General features: G+C 40.4%; 1 protein-coding gene across 7 annotated transcripts in view; it reads right to left on the bottom strand.

Annotated features, from left to right (window-relative positions):
• WWP1 (WW domain containing E3 ubiquitin protein ligase 1) overlaps positions 1–16,881 on the bottom strand; it is a 126,522-nt gene extending 109,641 nt beyond the window's left edge. For 3 of the 7 annotated variants that reach the window (XM_054499857.2, XM_063668946.1, XM_063668947.1), the window contains exon 1: positions 16,497–16,725. The gene's annotated coding sequence lies outside the window, so the exon portion shown is untranslated. Of the gene's footprint in view, positions 1–16,496 lie in introns of all 7 variants that reach the window. The other 4 variants (XM_054499852.2, XM_054499856.2, XM_054499851.2 and 1 more) reach the window with 4 other exon arrangements.
• Positions 16,882–22,206: the final 5,325 nt, after the last annotated feature.

Below are 22,206 nucleotides of genomic sequence, written 5' to 3'. Positions count from 1 at the left end.
ACTATTATCAAACTAGTCCTGGTCATTCAAATCAATTATTTATACACATTCCCTCTCTTACCTCCATTCATTAAAATTTAGGTAGACAAAAAAAGATGATTCTCCAGAAAAAAAGTTCACTATTCACACATATTTCTAATTCATTGCCAATTATCCCCAATCTGGCTGCATGGCAGAATCACCCGGGGACTGTGTTGGGCATTCTAGGTGATTCTCATACAGATTTGTATATCAACGACTTCCCACATGTTCCTCCCACTACTCTTCTCCTTCATTTCTAATCATCCGTCTGCTCAGGTATCATCTCTCCAATTTTGAACTAGTTGCTATTTGTCTTCAGAGCACTCTAACCATGTTTTTTTTCTCTATCTCCCCCGTTACACACTGTTAAAGTCTTTATTACGAAGCTTCATCGTAATTCCAGCCTCTAGCCCAATGTTTGGCCCCTACTAAATACTCAATAAATGGGCCAGTCATGGTGGCTCATGCCCATAATCCTAGCACCTTGGGAGGCCAAGGTGGGTGGATTAATTGAGCCCAGGAGTTCGAGACCAGCCTGGGCAACACAGTAAAACCTTGTCTCTGCAAGAAAATAGAATTATATATACCCAAAATAAAGGAAACTTAAAAAAAAATTAGCTGGGTGTGGTGGTGCGTTCCTGTAGTCAAGAGGCTGAGGTAGGACAAGCACTTGAGCCTGGGGAGCTTGAGGCAGTGGTGAGTTGTGATGGCACCACTGCACTCTAGCCTGGGGGACAGAGCTAGACCTTGTCTCCAAAGAAAAAAAAAGCCCTCAATAAATGTGTATTAAATGAAGATACACAGATACACAATTAATAAAACAACATATTATTATGTTAACTGCTAAGACAACAATAAAAGATGGCCAGAGTGGTTAGGTTAAGAAAATACCTATATAGCACAGAACTGAAATTTTACATTAAAATATCATTAAGAAAATACTATGCAATGGGACAATACCCACCTACATCCTCTCCCATCTCTGCCCTAATTCTAAGATTCAAGTCCATGCTCACCTCACCAATATTTCATCTCCACAGCCCAAAACAAATGCTCAATAGAAAAACATCCAATACAAAAGTAAAGGATCTAAAATGCTAGTTTGACTTATTAAATACTCAAAGAAACAAAAGAATATAAGAGAGAAGCTTATTACACTTGGATACTCTCCGACCTTAATTAAACATTCCAAACACTTTAGAAGTCATATACTAATCCCCAAACTGTCAAACATTAGACCCCAAAAGTTTAAGGAAAAGATGGCTTCTTGGAATACAAGACAGATTTTCCCACAGAAACATTGTGACAAATGGTGGTAGGATACCAACACCAAGCCATGAAAGCCCACTGGAACTGTAACAGCCAAACCGTTAATACTTTACAAAGAAAACTATCGTTCCATGGAGGTATGTCAGGGCTTCCACCAATACTTATTTGTGTGCATATACACTGTTCCTGCAAAATCAAAGCAAAATTCCAAAATAAATTGCTGAGACTAAAAAACAGTACCTAAATCCCTTTGCATGATGCCTAACACAAAACAAATTATAGCTACTTTTATCCAGAATCCCTGATATTACACTTTTGTCATCAAAACAGCTATATTTATCTCACTGAATACTAAATTCCAAGAATGCCAGGGCAAGTCCTCACCACTGTATCTAGCTTGCCTCCCTCAAAGCTTGGCATACTGGAAGTGTTTAATACATATTTGCTACTGAAGAATACTTAGTGTCAACCAAATGCCCAAACAACTAAGTAAATATGAGCAGTAAAACCAAATGGCCTATTTATTCTAGATGCTCTTTTAAATGAACCATCATACTTTTCATACTGATTTTTTTCCCCTTAAAGTTATCATCAAAACGAAAAGAGTATTTGGCTGTTAGCAGTCATATAAAAAAAGAAAAAAGTGTAAAGACTCATGTGGAAAATATCCCTCCAAGAGTCATCAGTTTAGAAAACACTGTTTTAGACAACAAACAGTTCTATATTAAATGGCTGAGTGAGATGGGGCATCTAAACTTCACTCAGCCTCAGTTTTCTTATTAAATGATAATTGAAACATAGAACATATTGATAATTTTTAGCTTAGAATTACTTCACTGAAAATAGTGTATATTTCATAAAAATATGAAATACACAGAAACCATCCATAATTATACCAACCTCACAATGATTTATACAATTATTTTCCTCAAATACACTTTTATAAAGTTGCAATCCTTGTATATAAATCATTTTATTTTCTACTCTCCACCCTTATTTACAGTAAAAAGCTATCCATTACAAACTAGATGGAGTCCTTGGCCAACATCAGAGAACAATTTAATTTATGCTTACAGTTGTGGAAACAACTTTGCAACAATATTCTAGAAGGCCACAAGGTGGTGATGTTGCACCATAAAAAGAACCTTTAAAAAATATTAAAATAGATTATACCAACTTCCCCAAAATGAAATTGACAGCTTTCCTCCATTGCAGGAAAGGATATCAGTTACTATGTTTACCAGAAAACATTAGAAAGAAAAGACAATGTATTCATCAAACTTAGCAGCAACTATTCCAATTTTTAACCTAAGGAGCTATGGACCTTTAAAAGACAGACAAAAACATAGGGCTTTCTTTGGCATCATTACTCTATTATGTCAACAAAAGATAAACCTAAATGGTATCAGTACAGTACTGAGAATGAGGTAGTTTTTTTCTTTTAATTTGCTATAATTTCTCAGTTTCTTATACAATATTATGTTTGCATATTATACCAAATACCAAAGTTTTTAGAGTAAAAAATATATATATAAATATATATGTGTATGCATTTGATAGTTTTTCCCCTTACCCTAGTGAACATCAGGAAACAGGTTTCCCACTCCTATGCTGCATGTTTCTGAAGAAAACATGATTCAAATAACACTAAGTACATTAAAACTTGGGTTCCAAACTTACAGAATCAACATAAGTTAACATATAAAAAGAGCTGTGTATATACTTGCTAGGCAGAAAGGTAAGATGATAAAGCCCAAGACCTCATACACTTAGGTGGGGCACCTGAGTGATGCAGAAAACACAGCCAGTCTTAAACACGGAACTGAACCAGGCCTCTGACTCCAAAATATAACAACAGCAGCAAACATTTACTGGGCTCCTATTATATGTCAGTCACTTTACAAAAAAATTATCTCTAATATTATCAATTATCCATTACAGTCATCATTACTAGTCCCATTAACAGATAAGAAAAATTAGGTTGAAGTAAATTGCCCAGGGCCATGAAACTAGTAAGTCTGAATTTGAAGCCAGATTTCCTTGGTCTCAAAGCTAATGCTCTTTCCCTACATACGCACTTCAGAAACAAAATACAAAATAAGAAGCGCTGAGCTAACCCATGCCTTAAAATTTTTGAGAAGTTTGCTGTATCAATCTGAAGTTACCATTCTCTTATTTTACGAACTAAAGCTTACATCAGGTGGTTTTGTGGGCTGTTAAGCTAGCCTTTGAAAATACCTTTCCTTAAGGTTAAAAGAGAAAGAACAATTAATTGTAAAAAGATAAGTGTGTAAAAGTATAAGCACATAAACAATGGAGTAGGTAAGCTGTTAGAGATCATGTTTAATACATAATTTCCATGTATTCTCGGAAAGCATTCAGGACAACATGACATTCTCACTCTGATCAAACTTCAGTATAAACTCTTATTTCAAAATGACACAAACATTTCCATAAGTAATTGGTCACTTTATTCAAACTGATATTTTAATAGTATATTTGCTTAACAGACTTTTTTCCTTAAAATTCAAAAATTTTTAATATTTTGGCATTCCTGAAATACACATACTTGCTGCATTTATGAAGCAGCAGAAAGCAGAGTCATGGAGCTGAGCTGAGGATGAGAGGTGATTAAGAGAATTACTCAGAAACACAGAGCTTCTTAATGGTAGGCCAAACCCAGAACTGCTAATGAGACTAGCACTCTTCTACACCGTGCTCATCATCAGGATATCATTACTCAAAGTTATGTTCACCTCAAAACATCTCCTGATTGTTTCTTAATACATTAAGAATTCTAATTTATCAGCATTTAAGCAGCCATGGAGATGTCCTAACTCTTCAATTCCAAAGTGCTAATTTTAAGTTTGAGAAGAGCACATTTTGGTAATGTAATGTAGAGAACAGTTTTTAAGTCGGACAGACCTACATGCAAACTTCAACTCTATTTGTGCGTATTTAACCTGAGTCTCAGTTTTCCTGTCTGTTAAATGAGGATAATAACACCAAATTAACATAGTATTGTGAGGGTTTTTTTTAAAAAAGGTGTTAATATTAACTGTGGGAAAGTGGAACTCTTTCTAGAATCAGGAATAAGAACGTGCCCAATAATAGTTAATTTCCTAACCCCATCCCACCCTGATCACCACCACTCTAACCACACTCTCAATTACTCTGAGGCACAGAAGCTCTCAATATTTTTCTTCCATATTTCCACAACAATATAGAGAAAAGTAGGTAAAGAAAGCCCCTCACACACCTGCAGTAAGGATTAGAAATTACATTTAAGAACTTGAAAGGAATACAGTACTGCCACATTTTGTTATAAATACAAAATTTCAAGATATTTTCAAGTATAATAATAATAAATAAATAAATAAATAAATAAATAAATAAAAATAAATAAATAAATAAAAGATATTTTCAAGTTATTCACGTAATAGATACACAATGTTAATTCACTATTTACAAATACTCTTCTTAAGCATTCTAAAGCATGCTGTAAAGGATAAATTTTCATCAGATATTCCTTATTCTTAGAGGAAAGTATCAGAATCCAAAATACAGGGACACAATCCTTTATCCACAGATCCAAAATGCAAAAAGCTAAAAAAAAACTGCAAGTTCATTTAGCAACAAAATCTGACCTGATGTGTGGCTATTTATTAACCTTACTTATCCACACACAAGCATTTGCCAAACTACAGGCACTGCCCTAGACTTCACTGCGGTTTTATTTAACAGCATATGGAATGGATTACCTTTCCAAAATTCAAGAAAATTCTGAAATAGATCTGACATCAATGAGAAGGTATTATAGACCCAGCCTAGTGAATATGTACTGAAAACTTAAGTACCAGGTTTAAGTCACACAAGAAACCCATGAATTGGGTATATTATTCTCACTTTACATATGATAAAACTAGGGCTTAAACTGAAGTTAACTTAAACAGTAGCACTCAGCCCATGGGTGCCAAAACTCAAATCTAGGTTTGTCTTACTTTATTTAAGGCCCAAGCTCTAAATAGCCAATACGTTAATGAAAAAATTAAATCACAAAGAAAGCTTTAAAACAAGTTACAATTACCAAAATTTTTAACCTAGAAAAATGGTATTCCCAAGTATAATATATACGTTCTGTTCGGTATTCACTTGTAAACATCGACACAATATTGCACAGGGCATAGACAAAAAGAGATGGCTATTGTTTTTCCTCGAAAGAAAGGGCTCAAAGAGACAGTGAAAACAAACACAAATACAATAGGCTTCTCATGGCCAGGTGCCTTGGCTCAAGCCTGTAATCCCAGCACTCTGGGAGGCCAAGGCAGGCGGATCTACTTGAGGTCAGGAGTTCAAGACCAGCCTGGCCAACATGGTGAAACCCCCATCTCTATAAAAATTAGCCAGCGGGTGTCAGGTACCTATAATCCCTGGGAGGCTGAGGCAGGAGAATTGCTTGAACCCAGGAGGTGGAGGTTGCAGTGAGCTGAGACTGCACCACTGCACTCCAGCCCGGGCAACAGAGTGAGACTCCGTCTCAGAAGAAGAAAAAAAAAAAAACAATAGGCTCCTCAAAAAGAAATGCCAACTAATCCTTTCTACTCCAATTGAGAAAAAAAAATCATGGGTTTGGCATATTTTTGACCACAAAATTACTAACATAGCAACCTATGTTTATTTCAACCATATTTTTAGGTTTTTCCAGGAAAAAAGATCGACTCTTCTGATGACAGGATCAGATTTTGGGTCCTGCTGGTCACAGGACTGAGGAGGGTTTAAGTGAGGTAGCCCGTAGGTGTCATCACTGTGGCCCTAAATAACAGTTAGAGATTAGCTTGAATTTGTTTTGTTTCTTTCATTAATTTAAAATTCAAACATTTTCTCATGACTTTCCAAGTCAACGCCTTACCCTAAGCAAAGGCTTTTCCCTATAAGAGACACATCATGCCCCCAACCAACCTACTTTCTAGTCAAAAGACCAAATTCCAAATTTGACACATTTCAGTCAAAAATCTCTATTTTTAAGTGGCTTACCTTAGCTAAGTGAAAAGCAATCAGACTATTTAATAATGAATCATAACTTCTAGCTTAACTTTTAGTAGGCATTTTTTAAAAAGAATTAGCTTCACTCAAAATAATTTCTGCTTTTGTAGAAAGAAGTATAGAGGAAATGTTTTGAACAAGGAAGCCTAATGGACATCTCTTTGCAGTATCATTTCTCTTGCCTACTCCTCACTGTAATCACCCTGTATCAAGTTTCTAGTTTGTTTGGATCAAGTCCTTGGCAATTATCTTGGGCTGTTTTAAACGACTGGAAGGTTCAGATGTTAAGCTCTCTTTGTATTTACATTACACATGTGTACTTAAAGAATACTTGATGGCTGGGCATGGTGGCTTATAACTTTAATCCCAGCACTTTGGGAGAGAGGGTAAGGTGAGAGGATCACTTTAGTCCAGGAGTTCAAGACCAGCCTGGGAAATAAGGTAAGACCCCCATCTCTACGAAAAATAAAAAATTAGTCAGGGCACGGTGTCTCATGGCTATAATCAATCCCAGAACTGTGGGAGGCCAAGACGGGTGAATCACTTGAGGCCAGGAGTTCGAGACCAGCCTGGCCAACATGGTAAAATCCCGTCTCTACTAAAAATACAAAAATTAGCTGGGCGTGGTGGCATGCACCTGTAATCCCAGCTACTCGGGAGGATGAAGCACAAGAATCATTTGAACCTGGGAGGCAGAGGTTGCAGTGAGCCGAGATAGCGCCATTGCACTCCAGCCTGGGTGACAGTAAGACCCTGTCTTAAAAAAATAAAAAATAAATAAATAAATAAAAATAAAAAATTAGCTAGGTGTCGCGGCACACACCTGTACTCCCAACTAGTAGGGAGGCTAAGGTGGGAGGATCGTTTGAGCCCAGGAGGTTGGTTAAGGTTGCAGTGAGCCATGATCTTGCCACTGCACTCTAGCCTTGGGTGACAGAACAAGACCTTTTCTCAAAAAAAAAAAAAAAAAAGGAATACTTTAGCTAGCTAGCTAGAAAAATGAACTCTGACTGAGCACACTAGGACTCCAAATAACCAACTCAGTTTCTACCAACAGTTCTCAAACTAATGCACATAAAATCTCTTGAGATATTTGCAAAAAATGAAGATTCCTAAGCTCCACTCTCAAGGACCATATCAGAGATCTCAAAGGATACTCAAGAATGAACATGTTTAATAAGCATCCCAGACGACTGTTATACAAGGATTGCACTTTGACAAACACTGGTCTATACTATATTTCATCTAATGATGGTGTTAATGATTTCTTGTTCCCAGGCTGCACAGCAAAACCATCACTAGCTGATATATTGCCAGCCATGTTAAGTCAGTATCCCAGATTTCGTGCTTACCCTTTTAGCAACTTTTTTTTTGTTTATTTGGCCAGGCCTGGTGGCTCATGCTTGTAAATCCCGGCACTATGGCAGGTCGAGGTAGAGGGGATCACTTGAGCCCAGGAATTCAAGACCAGCCTGGGCAACATCTCCACTAAAAAAAAAAAAAAATTAGCTGAGCATGTTAGTGCGTAACTGTAGTCCCAGCTACTTGTGGGGCTGAGGTGGGAGGATTGCTTGAGCCCCCGAGGTCAAGCCTGCTATGAACCATGATCACACTATTGCTCTCTAGCCTGGGAGACAGAGCTGCCGGAGACCCTGTCTCAAAAAAAAGCTGGGGGTGGAAATTTGATAAGGAGCTCTGCCCATGCCAAAACGAAGCTAGAACTGTCTTTGAGAAATGAGTAGCTCACAGCAAAGTGAATACTTGTTTGAATTTTCCACTTCATAATACTGAATTATGAGCAATAAACATGATTTAAGGGTTTATGTTCTAGCCACCATGCTTTCTGCTTTATAAACATTATTTCGATTAATCCTTACAAAAATCCATTAAGGATGGTATTCTTTACATTTTACAAAAGAAGAAACTGAGGCAATCCTGCCATTAAGCAATACTACCAGAAGTCAGGTCTGCCTGACTTTAAACTGTGACTCTTAACCTGTATGCCAAAAGTGCCTCTACTGTTAAAAACTTAAAAAGAGAAGAGCAATCTAGTTTGTTTACTTCTAAGGTAAAGAATATCCTACTTTATACAAAACAGGTTCACTTAACTAATTCTCTTCCCCAGTCTAACTAAACACAGACAAAAAGTAGGACATCTTGGCAAGTTGGGGCTAATATGTAACCACAGTATCCTAATTTCAAGTCAGGACTCAACAGTCGGCTTCCACCCAGCCCAGTCAATCAGATTTATGAGTATACTGAGCAGCTATCAAAAGAACTTGTTTTCCTTGTTTCCTAAAAGGCTATCATACCTACATTCTGTTAATGCTAGGATATTTTTTAACTATCCAAGTAATTTAGGGTAGGGAGGAGAGCCATCAAGAAGCACCTTCATGTAACTCTATCCATGCCCTTCTTTGTGCCCTGGCCTTTCCTATTTCTATAAATCATGTTTCTCAGTACATCCAATTACCAAACTCCTCCCCACAACAGCCAATGTACTATTTTCAGAAATTTGCAAAGAGATTTGCATTAGGATGCAGGGGCCCGTTTTTTAGTGTACATGAAATGCTTCAAAAATGCTTCACAGCTATGCACTAATAACCTAAATTCTTAAAATGAAATGCATTCACTACTCCACTTAGAAGCTATAATGTAATAAAAACTAAACACTCATTTTCTTCATTTCACCTTTAACCATGGCATTACTTAGCAGCCAACTTGAACTAAAAACAAACAAACAAAAAATACTGCTAAGACTAAAATAAAGCGATAGTGGATAAGGTTAAGTGATAAAGCGAGAAAAACCCGGATAGCAATCAATGAATCTACCTGCTCTTGGAAAGGAGAAGCAGCACCTTATTCATTGTATTTCCATAAGAGAGGATTACCATTCCAGTCTCTAGAAGGAAAGAGAATTCTCTCCACTATAATGACACCTCTCCAAGGAAGAGTAGCTTATCCCAAGCTTTTTCAAGACATTGCAAACAGAAAATGCCATTGGGGCTGGGAGTGTGGGGGGACAGGTTGCTCACTCTGGTCAAGGCCAGAGTGATAGTCAAGAAACCCTGCTCCCCTAGGTCTCAAATCCAATCACAAGGGCAGAGGGAATCGATCTCTGCCCATCTGTGGCCCATTTTCTGCATGGGATGCTGTCTGTTCCAATTCACGAGATTGGGTAAATCACTACTTCCGAGCAGCATGGACTCTTGGGTCCTGTACTTTGTTAGATCCCACTGCCCTCAAGCAGAAAGCAAGTTAATCCTGCCCCATTATGGTGGCATACTAGGAAAAACCTCAGAGGCCACAAATGTTCTCTTCTTTTCTAACCAAGGAGAGTGCTAGCTATTCCCATCTGCGTAGTAAGCCAGATGTGCTGTCATTTGCACTTTTTAGACTCAGCCTTCCCTGTGGCATGCTCAGACTCAAAATCCAGATTTGAGGAAAGTAGTAAGCTGCCTAAGCTTCGGCTTCCAAAGCAGTTTTCCAGAAGTCCTGTTTTGGTATAATAAAGCTGATGTTATACTTAAATAAAATTTATGGTAATCTGTTACATTGGTGGCCCCAAATGGATTCACACATTTGTACCCTTGAACCTGGGCTAGATTTGTGACTTGCTTTAACCAGTATAATGAGGCAGAAATGATACTGTGTCCCTTACAAACCTAAACCTTAAGAAGATCTGGTTGCAGACCAGGCACGGTGGCTCACACCTGTAATCCCAGCACTTTGGGAGGCTGAGGCGGACAGATCACCTGAGCTCAGGAGTTCCAGACCAGCCTGGCCAACATGGTGAAACCCCATCTCTACTAAAATACAAAAATTAGCTGGGCATGGTGGTGCATGCCTGTAATCCCAGCTACTTGGGAAGCTGAGGCAGGAGAATCGCTTGATCCTGGGAGGTGGAGGTTGCAGTGAGCCGAGATTGAGCCACTGCACTCCAGCCTGGTTGACAGAGACTCCCTCTCAAAAAAAAACATCTGGTTGCTTCTGTTTTGCACTCTTGTGAGCCCTAAGCCATCAGCTACCAGGTAAGGCCAGCAACTCTGCTGGAAAGCCTACATGGAGAGAAAAGCAGCCATTAGAGTGATCACCAGCAAAACCTGTCCAACTGAGCCCAACCCAGGAAAGCAAAACTGTAACAAAGAAAATGGTTGTTTTAAGTCACTGGGTTTAGGGCTGTTTGCTACACAGCAGTACATAACTGAAACAACACTCACCTGGTTCCTTGTGTGTTCTGCATAATTTGTTCAAACCCCAGAAAAAGGAGAGGTATAATTAATTACACTCTGCAAAATTACAACCTGAGAAGATAAAGTTCTATGCCCTTGTTAATGTTAGTGATTCCACTAAACTCCAGGTTCCAAGAGGAAAGGCTTCATATCTGTCATCTCAACACTGTACTCCCAGCACCTAGAAATATGTCTGGCACATAGTAGGTACACCAGTATGTGCTGTGAGTGAACTGTAGGTTTAAGAAATGTCAAGACTAGGCCAGGCGTGGTGGCTCACGCCTGTAATCCCAATAGTTTGGGAGGCTGAGGCAGGCAGATCACCTGTGGTCTGGAGTTCAAGACCAGCCTGACCAACATGGAGAAATCCCGTCTCTACTAAAAATACAAAATTAGCCAGGCGTGATGGTGCATGCCTGTAATCCCAGCTACTTGGGAGGCTGAGGCACGAGAATCTCTTGAACCCGGGAGGCGGAAGCTGCAGTGAGCCAAGATCGCGCCACTGCACTCCAGCCTGGGTAGCAAGAGGGAAACTCCACCTCAAAAAAAAAAAAAAAAGAAAAAAAGAAATGTCAAGACTAAATCAACAAATGCTACTCTTCCTTATAACTTAAAAACCATGCTAGTCTTCCTTATAACTTACAAACCATCTGAAATATGGTTTTACATTATACATTCCCTAAAAAAGTTGTTTAAATGTATGAATTGAAGTGTCCAGTAAGGAGGGCTTTTTAATATCTTTGGGTTTTTTTCAATGGTAGAGCTCATGAACTAATACCAAAAATAATAAAATATCATGATATAGGTTGAGTATCCCTAATCCAAATATCCAAAATCTGAAATACTCCAGTGAATGTTTCTGTTGAGTAATGTAGGTAGCTCAAAGTTTCCCATTTTGGAACATTTCAAACTTTGAATTAGGGATACCCAATCTATATATATTTTGGAAATCAGATCCTGATGTATATCCTCAAAAAATGTAAATTTTCAAAGACTAAGCTTTTATAAAAGGGAAACACAAACTTCATCTGTAAAAGCAACAGAATTAAATTCAAAATTTTCAAAATAAAATAAATATCTACATTTCACCAATGTACTTTTCCAGATAAGAAATCAACTTTTGCTTTATCCTTGACAGGAGAATAACTATTCTGTGGTACAATGCTTACAAATTTAAATATCACCTACCAATAGCCACTGCAGTGAGATTACCATTTTAACACGAAGGAAAAAACTGACAAGTTTACAGCTACACGGTACAAAAGTTTAACACATTCCAAACAGGTAAATTAATATCCTTCACATACAGCTCTTAACTAATGTTCCACTGTACATGAAGAGTAAGAAGTCTGGTGGGAAAAGAATACTGACATAGGAACAAAAATAAGGGTTTTAGTTATAGTTCTAATTGTGGCCACTAACTAGCCACATACTTTGGAAATTTAACTTTTTAAACTTTTGTTTTTAGCCTCAGCATATTCATCTAAAAAGCAATGATTGGCCGGAAGCGGTGGCTCACGCCTGTAATTCCAGCACTTTGGAAGGACATGGTGGGAGGGCCACGAGTCCAGGAGTTCGAGGCCAGCCTGGGGAAACACAGCAAGACCCCATCTCTATAAAAAATTTTAAAAATTTAGCTGGGTGTCATGATATACACCTGTAGTCCCAAGTACTTGGGATGCTGAGGTCTAGACTGCAGTTTAGCCATGACTGTGCCAGTGAACTCCAGCCTGGGCAACAGCGCAAGACCCTGTCTCAAAAATAAATAAATACAATAAAATAAAATATAAAGCAATTATTACTTCCTAACACACCTACTTATCAGTTGTCATGAGAACCAAATGATAAACATAGTTATTACTTACAAATGTGAAATGCTATACTAACATAAGGTATAGTACAATTCTTAATGCCAGCAAAAACAATAAAATTCATCTATGTATGTTTTTATCATTTTTCCTCCATTAAGTATTAGTAACTAGTTCCTTGGATACCACTATAAAGGGCAATTTATTGGATTTTCCAATGTTCATTATAATTGTATCATATTTTTATACAAAGAGTAAAAAACAACCCAGTCTTTCTAATAATTATGAAACCAAAGTTTATTAACATGTAATAACATGCTATGATTACCTATTACCAGGGAGATAATCTCATAGGTGCAGAAAGGTCAACTGTTTACCGATCACACTACGCTTTAACCATACTAGCTAGCTACTTAACCCACCCAAGAAAAACTGAGTAGGAATCTTCATTTACATTGTAAAGTCTCCATTTTTATTTGATAAAGGCTTCGTGAAAGAAAAGAGTATTCTGAAGGTATAAATGAATAGAGAAGATAAAGTTCTTTTCTTTTCTTTCTGAGACAGAGTCTCGCTCTGTCGCCCAGGCTGGAATGCAGTGGCGCAATCTCGGCTCACTACAAGCTCCGCCTCCCGGGTTCACACCATTCTCCTGCCTCAGCCTCCCGATAAAGTTCTTAAAGTTTCTTATTTCACTTACATCACCTCTCTCCTCCCTACTCCCCAGCCCAAAGTGAGACATACATAGAAAGTAACAATCCAAATGAATGATCTGATATTGCTAACTGCTCTTCTCTACCCAATTCATCCCTCAGACTCACCAGCTCTCATGCACATATTAAACAAGGAGGGTAGATACTCTGATGAAAGTCTAGGACTCGAGAATCACAAAATGTTAAAAACTAGAAGAAATCTTGTGGGATCATCTAGTCTTACTGACAAGGTCACTTAAAGGCAGTAACTATATTTAATTGATGGTAAAGCCACTGTATTATCTTCATACATGAAAGAAAACCATCATTGTCAACAATCTCCTGATTCCATTTTACCCACCAGCTGAATGATGCTTCAGGCAAATCATTTAAACTCCAGGGCTAGTTTATTCTGTAATATAATAGCAAATAACATTAGTCAAAATTCTCTGTAAACTGTAAACCACAACACAAATGTAACATTGTGTCTCTGTATATATACAGCATATCTCTACAGTAAGAGTTCTTATCAGTACACAGAAGAACCTGAAGGTTCTACTGTTTTAAAAAGCTCCCAGTAGGCCCAGCACGGTGGCTTACGCTGTAATCCCGGCACTTAGGGAGGCCAAGGCAAGCTGATCACTTGAGCTCAGGAGTTCAACACGAGCCTGGGCAAAATAGTGAGACCTCATCTCTACAAAAAAATACAAAAATTAGCCGGGTGTGGTGGCAAGCGCCTGTAGTTCAAGCTACTCGGGAGACTGAGGCAGGAGAATCTCTTGAGCCTGGGAGGCGGAGGTTGCAATGAGCCCAGAAAGAGCCACTGCACTCCAGCCAGAGGGACAGGAGTGAAAGAAATCCTGCCTCGAAAATAAAAAAAGCTCCAAGTAATTCTGAGATGAGTGTCATGGATGACCGTCAGGTGGTTCATGGACTCCCCTAAAATTACATCCACAAAGCATAGGCGCATATGGAAATTTTCCAGGCCAGCATTTTACCAAGAATTAGTAATCGCCAATTTACCAAGAATTAGTAATCCCCAATTTACCAAGAATTAGTAATCCCCAAAAAGTAATCCCCCAAAAGTAATCCCCATAAAGTAGCACACATATGCTGAGGGTAAAGCTTCAAGATCTTGCTCAAAATGGTACCACTGTTCTCCCAACCAACCTGGATCAGAATCAGTTATTTTTACTTTCTTCATTTGCCCTCTCATCAAATTTTGGCTATTCGACTTCCTTTCTTCCTTTCCATTCGCGTGCACCACAGCTCAGATCCTCACTACCCATGACTACAACTGGGAGGTCTTTCTATCTCCAGGCTCTCCCTACCTCAATTCACACTACAGGCCTCTATCCCACTAATCCTTCTGAAACAAAGTGTTCAAATTGTTTCACTCCCAACTCAAAATCATCTGTGGAAGCCCCACCACCTAGTAAATACAAGGTCATAAGCCTGGCATTAAAAACAACCCATAAACCGGTCCAAATTTTTACTTCAAGTTTTATCACCCTTTATCCTGGTACAAATAAGTTTATGTTCCACCCAAACATAATTACGTGCCTTTCCCCAAACAGGAACTCTGTGCTCTTAGAGATACCTCTCTGCTTGGATTACCTTTCCTCCCTATCCAAAGTCATAATCGTCCTTCAAAACCACGATTTCAGAAGCCAGAAGCTCTACAAACTAACCCTCTTATCCCCACCTTGCCAAGTAAGATCTGAGCTCTACTCTCTTTGAAGTTGACTTCTGAGAGGATTTTGGTACCATTTATGAAACGTATATATTAAAAGACAAATAGGGCATTTGTGTATAGCACTATCTACCTAATTAGTGTGAAGGCAGAAATTGCTAATCGGTTCATCTTTGTATTTCCCAAAATACCTCCCACAATTATGCAGTAAATGCTTAACAACTGTACAAGGAAGTAAAGGAAATTTCAGCCACCGTGGGGTAAACAGCAAAGATTACCATCTCTTTGAAGGCAGAAACTTTATCTGTGACATCCTGTATTATGCCGGTAGCTCATAATTATTGCTTTTCAAAACCCTGATGTAGATCTTACCAGCAGTTTCACATTTTAAGGTAAGAACTATCTGAAAATGTTAATAAGCTATGTCCCAAAGAACTATTCCACATACTTTACAATTCTCAATCTGAGTAGCTCCCAACACTTGGCCACTACACTTTCCATTTTTTAAAATACTAACCATTTATGAAAAATGATCATTTCTAGTCGCAGCTAATTTACTACTTGATGGCTAAAAACAAGTCACACAATAAAAGAATGACTTTCTTTTTTAAAAGGTGCATTTTGCTTGTATAATACACACAGATTTGGTGAGGCAGGTAAAGTGGATTTACACATAAACACGAACTCTTGTTAAAAAAAAAAAAAAATGCAGGAAACTGTAAACCAAGTATTTCAGGTAAAAACACCAAATGAGGAAAACAAAGATAACTTTGGACATGATTTCTTTTCCCACTACTATTACCAGTAACATTTTAAAGCAGAAACACCAAATCTTGTTCCACATTAACCTACACACACACACAAAAAAATTTGTTAAACTTATCAAATAGAAAAAGAAGGCAAAATCAAGCCCCTGCAAAATATTTTATTCTGAAAGAGTAAAAATGTCAAAATTATAACAGACACTACTCTTCTTTGGTAATGAAGGTTTCATGTATTTACCAGAGCAAAGAAAACTCCAAATCGGCAGAGCAAAGAAAGGACTGTGAACAAGACTGATCATTTAAAGGTCGTAAAGGTAAGGAGCAAACTACAAAATTAAATTTTTTTAAAAAAGAACACGAAGATGAAAGGAGAGTCTTGTTAAGTCACAGACAAGATAAGGACTGGTAAAATCTGCAAGGTCACTGGAACCTACCAGGTCACAAAAGGTGGAGGTGGGGGTTGCGCTGGGGGGGCGGCGGGGGATGGGGAGCTGCAGAGTCGGTGAAGAACGGGGAGTGATAAAAACATGTCAGAAAAAGACGTTCCAAGGCTGGAGTCCTTGGTTTGCAACGCTGAAATTGGGGTGAAAATCAGGGAACGGGCAATGAGTCCATATATTTGTGTTTTCAGGGAGGTGTTAGGGAAAGGTGGAGGAAGGCGAAGAGAAGGCTAAGGAAGCCTAAGAACTGCGGCTGCAGAGTCACGGAAACACTTCGCTCCGCTCCAGGATCATTGGCACAGGCCTGTGCCAGGGCGAACTCCGGGCAAGACCCATGACCCCACCCCAGAAAACTCCCGACTCCCGGGCTGGAGAAGGTAGCCAAGGTAGGGCGGACCGTCCGCCGACGGCTCGTAGGAGGGTCCAGCCCGGGGTCGGACGGCGCCGGGCGCCCAGCACCGCGGCCAAGGCTCCGGGCCCGTGCCCCCTCCAGCCCTGCCCGCTCGCACCCCCAGCCCCGCGCCGCGCCGTCCTTACCCGGCGCGAAGCTGTCGGCTCCCGGCAGCCGGGCGGCCACGGCGGCGGCACCTCCTCCTGCGGCGGGCGCCCTCACCCTTCCGCGCCCAAGATCGCCATCTCGCAGCAGGCGCGGCGGCAGCAGCCACCCAGTCGTCGGCCCCGGCAGCCCAGGCCGCCAGCAGCCACTCGGAACCCGCACGCGGAGCTCGCCGACACCCGACCCTCCCCCCACCCCCACCCCGGCCACGCGCCACCCCCAGCCGACCCCACACCTCCCTTCCTCGGGAGCGCGCCGCGTGGCCGCGTCGCCGGCGCCGCGCCCCGAGCGCGCGCCTCCCCGCCGGCCCCGGCACCGCGCTCTACGCCGCGGCCGCCCAAAGCCTCCAACTCCGGACCCGGAATCCGCCTCCCCCGAGCATGCGCAGCGAGGGCGCTCGGATGCTGCCTTAGGAAAGCTCCGCTCCTCCGGGCCTTCCGAGCGATCGAGCGGAGGGGGACGGACAGCCAATAGCAGGGAAGGGCGGGGCCTGAACCTGTGGAAGAGGCGGGGCCGCCGCTGAGATTTGGGAAGAGGCTGCTCTAAGCTCGCGCTGGGCACTGCTAATTTGACTTTCCAGTCAGCGGCTGATCCCGGTGCAGGACTTCTTAAGGTCCGGGGGCAAAAGTAGGCTGTCCATAAATACTCCCTGACCTAGCTGAGTGTTTGACCTCGAACACATTGCAAGAGTAAATAATTGCATTTAGCCATTGGTCATACCCGAAGACTTTCAGTCCATTTTTTATTAATCAAAACGTTCATCTGTGGAAGCCCCACCACCTAGTCCTCACTCACATCAGCCCGGTGATAAAGCAGATACTTACTGACCAAGTACACGTGTCGGCACAATTAACGCACACAACAATCTGATAAAGTAGCGTCTACTGTCTGCATTTTACAGAAAAGTCAACTAGTTTAGAAAAGTACTGTTGGTTATGTGTATTGCTTTTAGAAGGGCCAATGTGCAAATAGAAGTCAGTGGGACCACATTACTTACCAGGTGACCCGGTTTCTACTTCAGAGAAGCAGAAGCCTTCAGGCATGGATTTCTACAGCTTTTGCCCAACCACCTGACAAACCCCCATAGATTATATCTACGTCCACACCCAGACTTACTAGTTTTCCTTCTATCTCGGAGGCTAGATGTCCCTGCTCCTCTCCACTGCCTGCTCCCCACTGTGAGCGGTCCTTGGCACATCTTTAACTTCACCCTCTCCACTGCCTACAACTCCTCAGTATAATCACGTTTTAAGATTAGGTCCTAAATTTTCCCTTGATTTTAAAACCTCTGGTTCACTCTCCCCTTCCATTTTAACTGAGCTTTTTGAAAGAACTGTGTACCAAAAACAGCGCCAACACTTCATGAGTGTGTACAGAATTCAACAAGTATCTCTTGACTGAACAGTGCACATTCCCGCCTACCTCCATGCATTAGTTCTTGCCCTCTGGCTTCACACTTGAATTTGGTGCACATTATATCCACAAAGATCATTCGAAAATATACATCTGTGTCATTCCACTGCTTAAAATCATTCGTTGGCTTTTCGGAGCTCTCCTGACAAAGATTAACGTGATATTCAAGGTTCCTTTGATGCTCACATGCTCTCTCTCTCCTCTTATGAAAACCTCTTCACAGTGCCCCATATGTGCCCACTCATCTCTGCTTTAAACATGTGCTAAGATTTTCTTCACCATTTTGCTTTTGCTGTCCGGTCCCTTTAAATAGATGCAATAATGTGCTTACAAACACGTCCTCAGAAATTCCGTAGGTATTCCCCAGCAGGGATCTGGACTCCTTCTTCAGGATGCATGCAGGCCTCCTCTTCCTGCTCTGTGTCTCACTTTCAGCTCCCCTCATTGCTCAGTTTCCTCCCCGTTCAGAAGCTCTTAGTACTCACCTAGTCCCCAAGCTGACACCCAATATTGAACCAGCCTTTTGTTATTGACTATCTGTTTGGTTTCAAATGAACAATATTATAAATAGCATTCCATAACTATTGTTCATGTCCTTATTAACTGTCTTAGATAAATTATTAAAAGTAATAAAAAAGTATGAACAAGTTTAGCCCTTTTGAAACATATTGGCAACTACCTTCCAGAAAGAGCATAGGCTCAGGTATCACATCGCCCAGCATCAAAACACAGCTCTGCCACCCAGTGCCACATTCTGACTTTCATAGGCCCTAGGTGCTTATACCTGTGTGGGCCTCATCTTCCATAAAATAATACTACAAAATATATTTTATTACTGCATTGGTATGAAGACAAAGATATTAACATTATACATTAAAATATTTTCTTTGACCTAAACATTCAATTTTTTGCCTTCTGATTTTAAAAGAAATTAAAACATTTTTATGGGCTCCCAAAAGTGTTATAAGGCAGAGGCACTGTGTCTACTGTGCCTAATGGATAACCTGACCCTCCTGCCGCCTATGAGCTGAGAGATTTGGCCAATTGCTTAACCTAATTGTATCTCAACTAGAAAATTAATATAGTGCTTCCACATGTGGTAGTAAAAAGTATATATAAATTGCTATAAATAACACACATAGAGCTACTTAACACATGAGCATGGCACATAATCAAGAAATGATTGTCATAATGGTTGTCAATTTTCCCACAGCACTACATGACAGTATGTGATTGTCCTTCTTCCATGTGCCCAAATCATCATGGTATGTTTTCATATGTGTGTGTTCGGTAGCTTATTGTTTGTCCTTTGTCCATTTTCTTACTGAGGTATTTCACAAAAGGGTGCTTCAGGCAATGTAGATATTAATCCTTTGTAAAACTATTGATCTTTTCCATTTTTGTATTCTTCCATTATTTTTTACTTCATACATCTTTCCCATCCTGAGATCATATAATTCATCTGTCTTTACTTTTTTCTACTTGTTTGACTATTTTACTTTTTTCATTAAATAATTTAATTTTCTTGGATTTATTTTGCAATGATGATCTAACTTTTATTCTTTTAAAAATAGCTCATGGTATTCCCCCAAACCATTTGTTTAAAAAATTGTTCTCTAACTGTAGTGGTTTTAAAATAGGTCTACAGGCCGGGCACTGTGGCTCACACCTGTAATCCCAACACTTTGAGAGCCCAAAGCAGGTGGATCACTTAAGGCCAGGAGTTTGATACCGGCCTGACCAACATGACAAACCCTGTAATATGGTTTGGCTGTGTCCCCACACAAATCTCATCTTTTTTTTTTTTTTTTTTTTTTTTTTTTTGAGATGGCGTATTGCTCTGTCGTCCAGGCTGGAGTGCAGTGGTGTGATCTTGGCTCACTGCAACCTCCACTCCTGAGTTCAAGTGATTCTCTTGCCTCAGCCTCCCGAGTAGTTGGGATTACAGGCACATGCTACCACGCCTGGCTAAATTTTTTTTTTAATTTTTAGTAGAGATGGGTTTTCACCATGTTGGCCAGGCTGATCTCGAACTCCTGATCTCAAGTGACCCTCCTGCCTTGACCTCCCAAAGTGCTGTGATTACAGGCATGAGCCACCATCCCCAACCCTAATCTCATCTTGAATTGTAGTTCCCATAATATCCACGTGTTGTGGGAGGGACCCAGTGTCAGGTAATTTAATCACGGGGGCGGTTACTCTCACGCTGTTCTGGTGATAGTGAGTGAGTTCTCACAAGATCTGACGGTTTTATAAGGGGCTTTTCCCCCTTTTGCTCAGCACTTCTCCTTGCTGCCACCATGTGAAGGAGGATGTGCTTGCCTCCCCTTCTGCCATAATTGTGAGTTTCCTGAGGCCTCCCCAGCCATGCTGAACTATGAGTCAATTAAACCTCTTTCCTTTATAAATTACCCAGTCTCAAGTATGTCTCTATTAGCAGCATGAGAACCGACTAATACACCCTGTCTGTATTATATTTTTAAGAAAAATTTTTTTAAATTTCTTAATAAAATATGTCTACAAATATGTTGATACTTTTGCCCTCAAAAAGTGAAGCCTAGCCAGGCACAGTGGTTCATGCCTGTAATCCCAGGACTTTGGAAGGCCAAGGTGAGAAGATTGCTTGAGTCCAGGGGTTCGAGACCAGCATGGACAACGTAGTGAGACCCCATCTCTACTAAAAATCAAAAAATTATCTGGGCATGGTGGTGTGCACCTGTAATCCCAGCTACTCTGGAGGCTGAGGTGGGAGGGTCACTTGAGCCCAGGAAGTCAAGGCTGCAGTGAGTCATGAGTGCATCATGATTGCACTCCAGCCTGGGTGACAGAGTGAGAGCAAGACTCTGTCTCAAAAATAATAAAAACAAAAAACCAGGAGGCAGAGGTTGCAGCGAGCCAAGATGGCACCACTTCACTCCATCCTAGGCAACAGAGCAAGACTCCCTCTCAAAAAACATAAATAAATAAAATTAAAAAAATAAACCAGTGAGGCCTAATTCTCTTCCAAAATGAATGTAGGCTGTAATTAGTGACTTGTTGTTAATAGATATAGCAAAAGTGACAGGGTGTCACTTCCAAGACCAGGCCATAAAAAGGCATCATGGAGCCTCTCCCACTCCCTTTCAGATCATTCTCTGTTGCCATATGGCAACGACACAGGAAGCTGCCCTGTGTAGAGACCCACATGGCAAGGAACTGAGACATCCTGCCAACAACCACCAGAGTCTGAGGCCTGCTGCCATCACCGTGTGAGTGAGACATCTTAGAAGTGGATCCTTCAGCCTAAGTCAAGCCTTCAGATGATTGCATCTTGACTGCAGCCTCATCAAAGACCTTGAACCAGAACCACCCAACTCAATTACTCTCAAATGCTTAACCCACAGCAACTATAGCGGTAAAATAAGTGTTTATTGTTTTAAGTCACTAAATTTAGGAGATAATTTATATCTATCCAGAAATAGATAACAAATACACTAATCCTGTTGTTCTCAACTTGGGACCATTTCATATCCCAGGGGATTTTGGCAATGGCTTACGACATTTTTCATGGGGATAGTTTGGATGTTCCATTGGCATCTAGTGGGTAGATGTGACGGATGGTGCTAAACATCCTACAGTGCACAAGACAGCCCCATCACCCCACTGAAAACACAAAGAATGATCAGGTCCAAACGGCATTAATGCTGAAGCTGAGAAACTGCCCCAACCTATTTTCCCTTGCACCTTAAAAGTTTCCTGTTTCACCTGTACTTGTGAAAGAGGTGGGGTTTGCTTCATTTCCATTACTCATTTGAATGCTGCTTCACTTGTTTCTTTTTTTTTTTTCTTTTTCTACTTTTATTTTAGGTTCAGGGAATACCTGTGCAGGTTTGTTGCATGTGTAAATTGCGTGTCACTGAGGCTTGGTGTACAAATGATCCTATCATCCAAGTGCTTGTTGCTTAGCCCTCTTTAGTATTCTCCTCATTCTCATGCTCCCCTGCTGGTCAAAGCCCAAAACTCAGATAGCATAGAGAACAGTGCCCCTTAGGACAATCTGCACTTCCTTAAGAACTCCTTTGAAGGAGTGAAATACCAACAGGAGGCAGTCCTCTCCTCTTCTGATGGTCCTCTCTCCTATTTACCTTCCTATAAGTACCAAACAAAGTAATCATTTATATCAGTCTTAAGGGGTTCCCACGCCATAAGATATAACTTAAAGCAGTTATATCTTATGAAGGAAATTATTTCTTGTGATAGTCTTTTTTAAAAAATATTTTTAGTAGAGACAGGGTTTCA

Source organism: Pongo pygmaeus, chromosome 7 (assembly GCF_028885625.2).
Source record: "Pongo pygmaeus isolate AG05252 chromosome 7, NHGRI_mPonPyg2-v2.0_pri, whole genome shotgun sequence".
NCBI lineage: Eukaryota > Metazoa > Chordata > Mammalia > Primates > Hominidae > Pongo > Pongo pygmaeus.
Note: the sequence above shows the minus strand (reverse complement) of the source record. Positions and strands in the feature narration are given on the sequence as shown.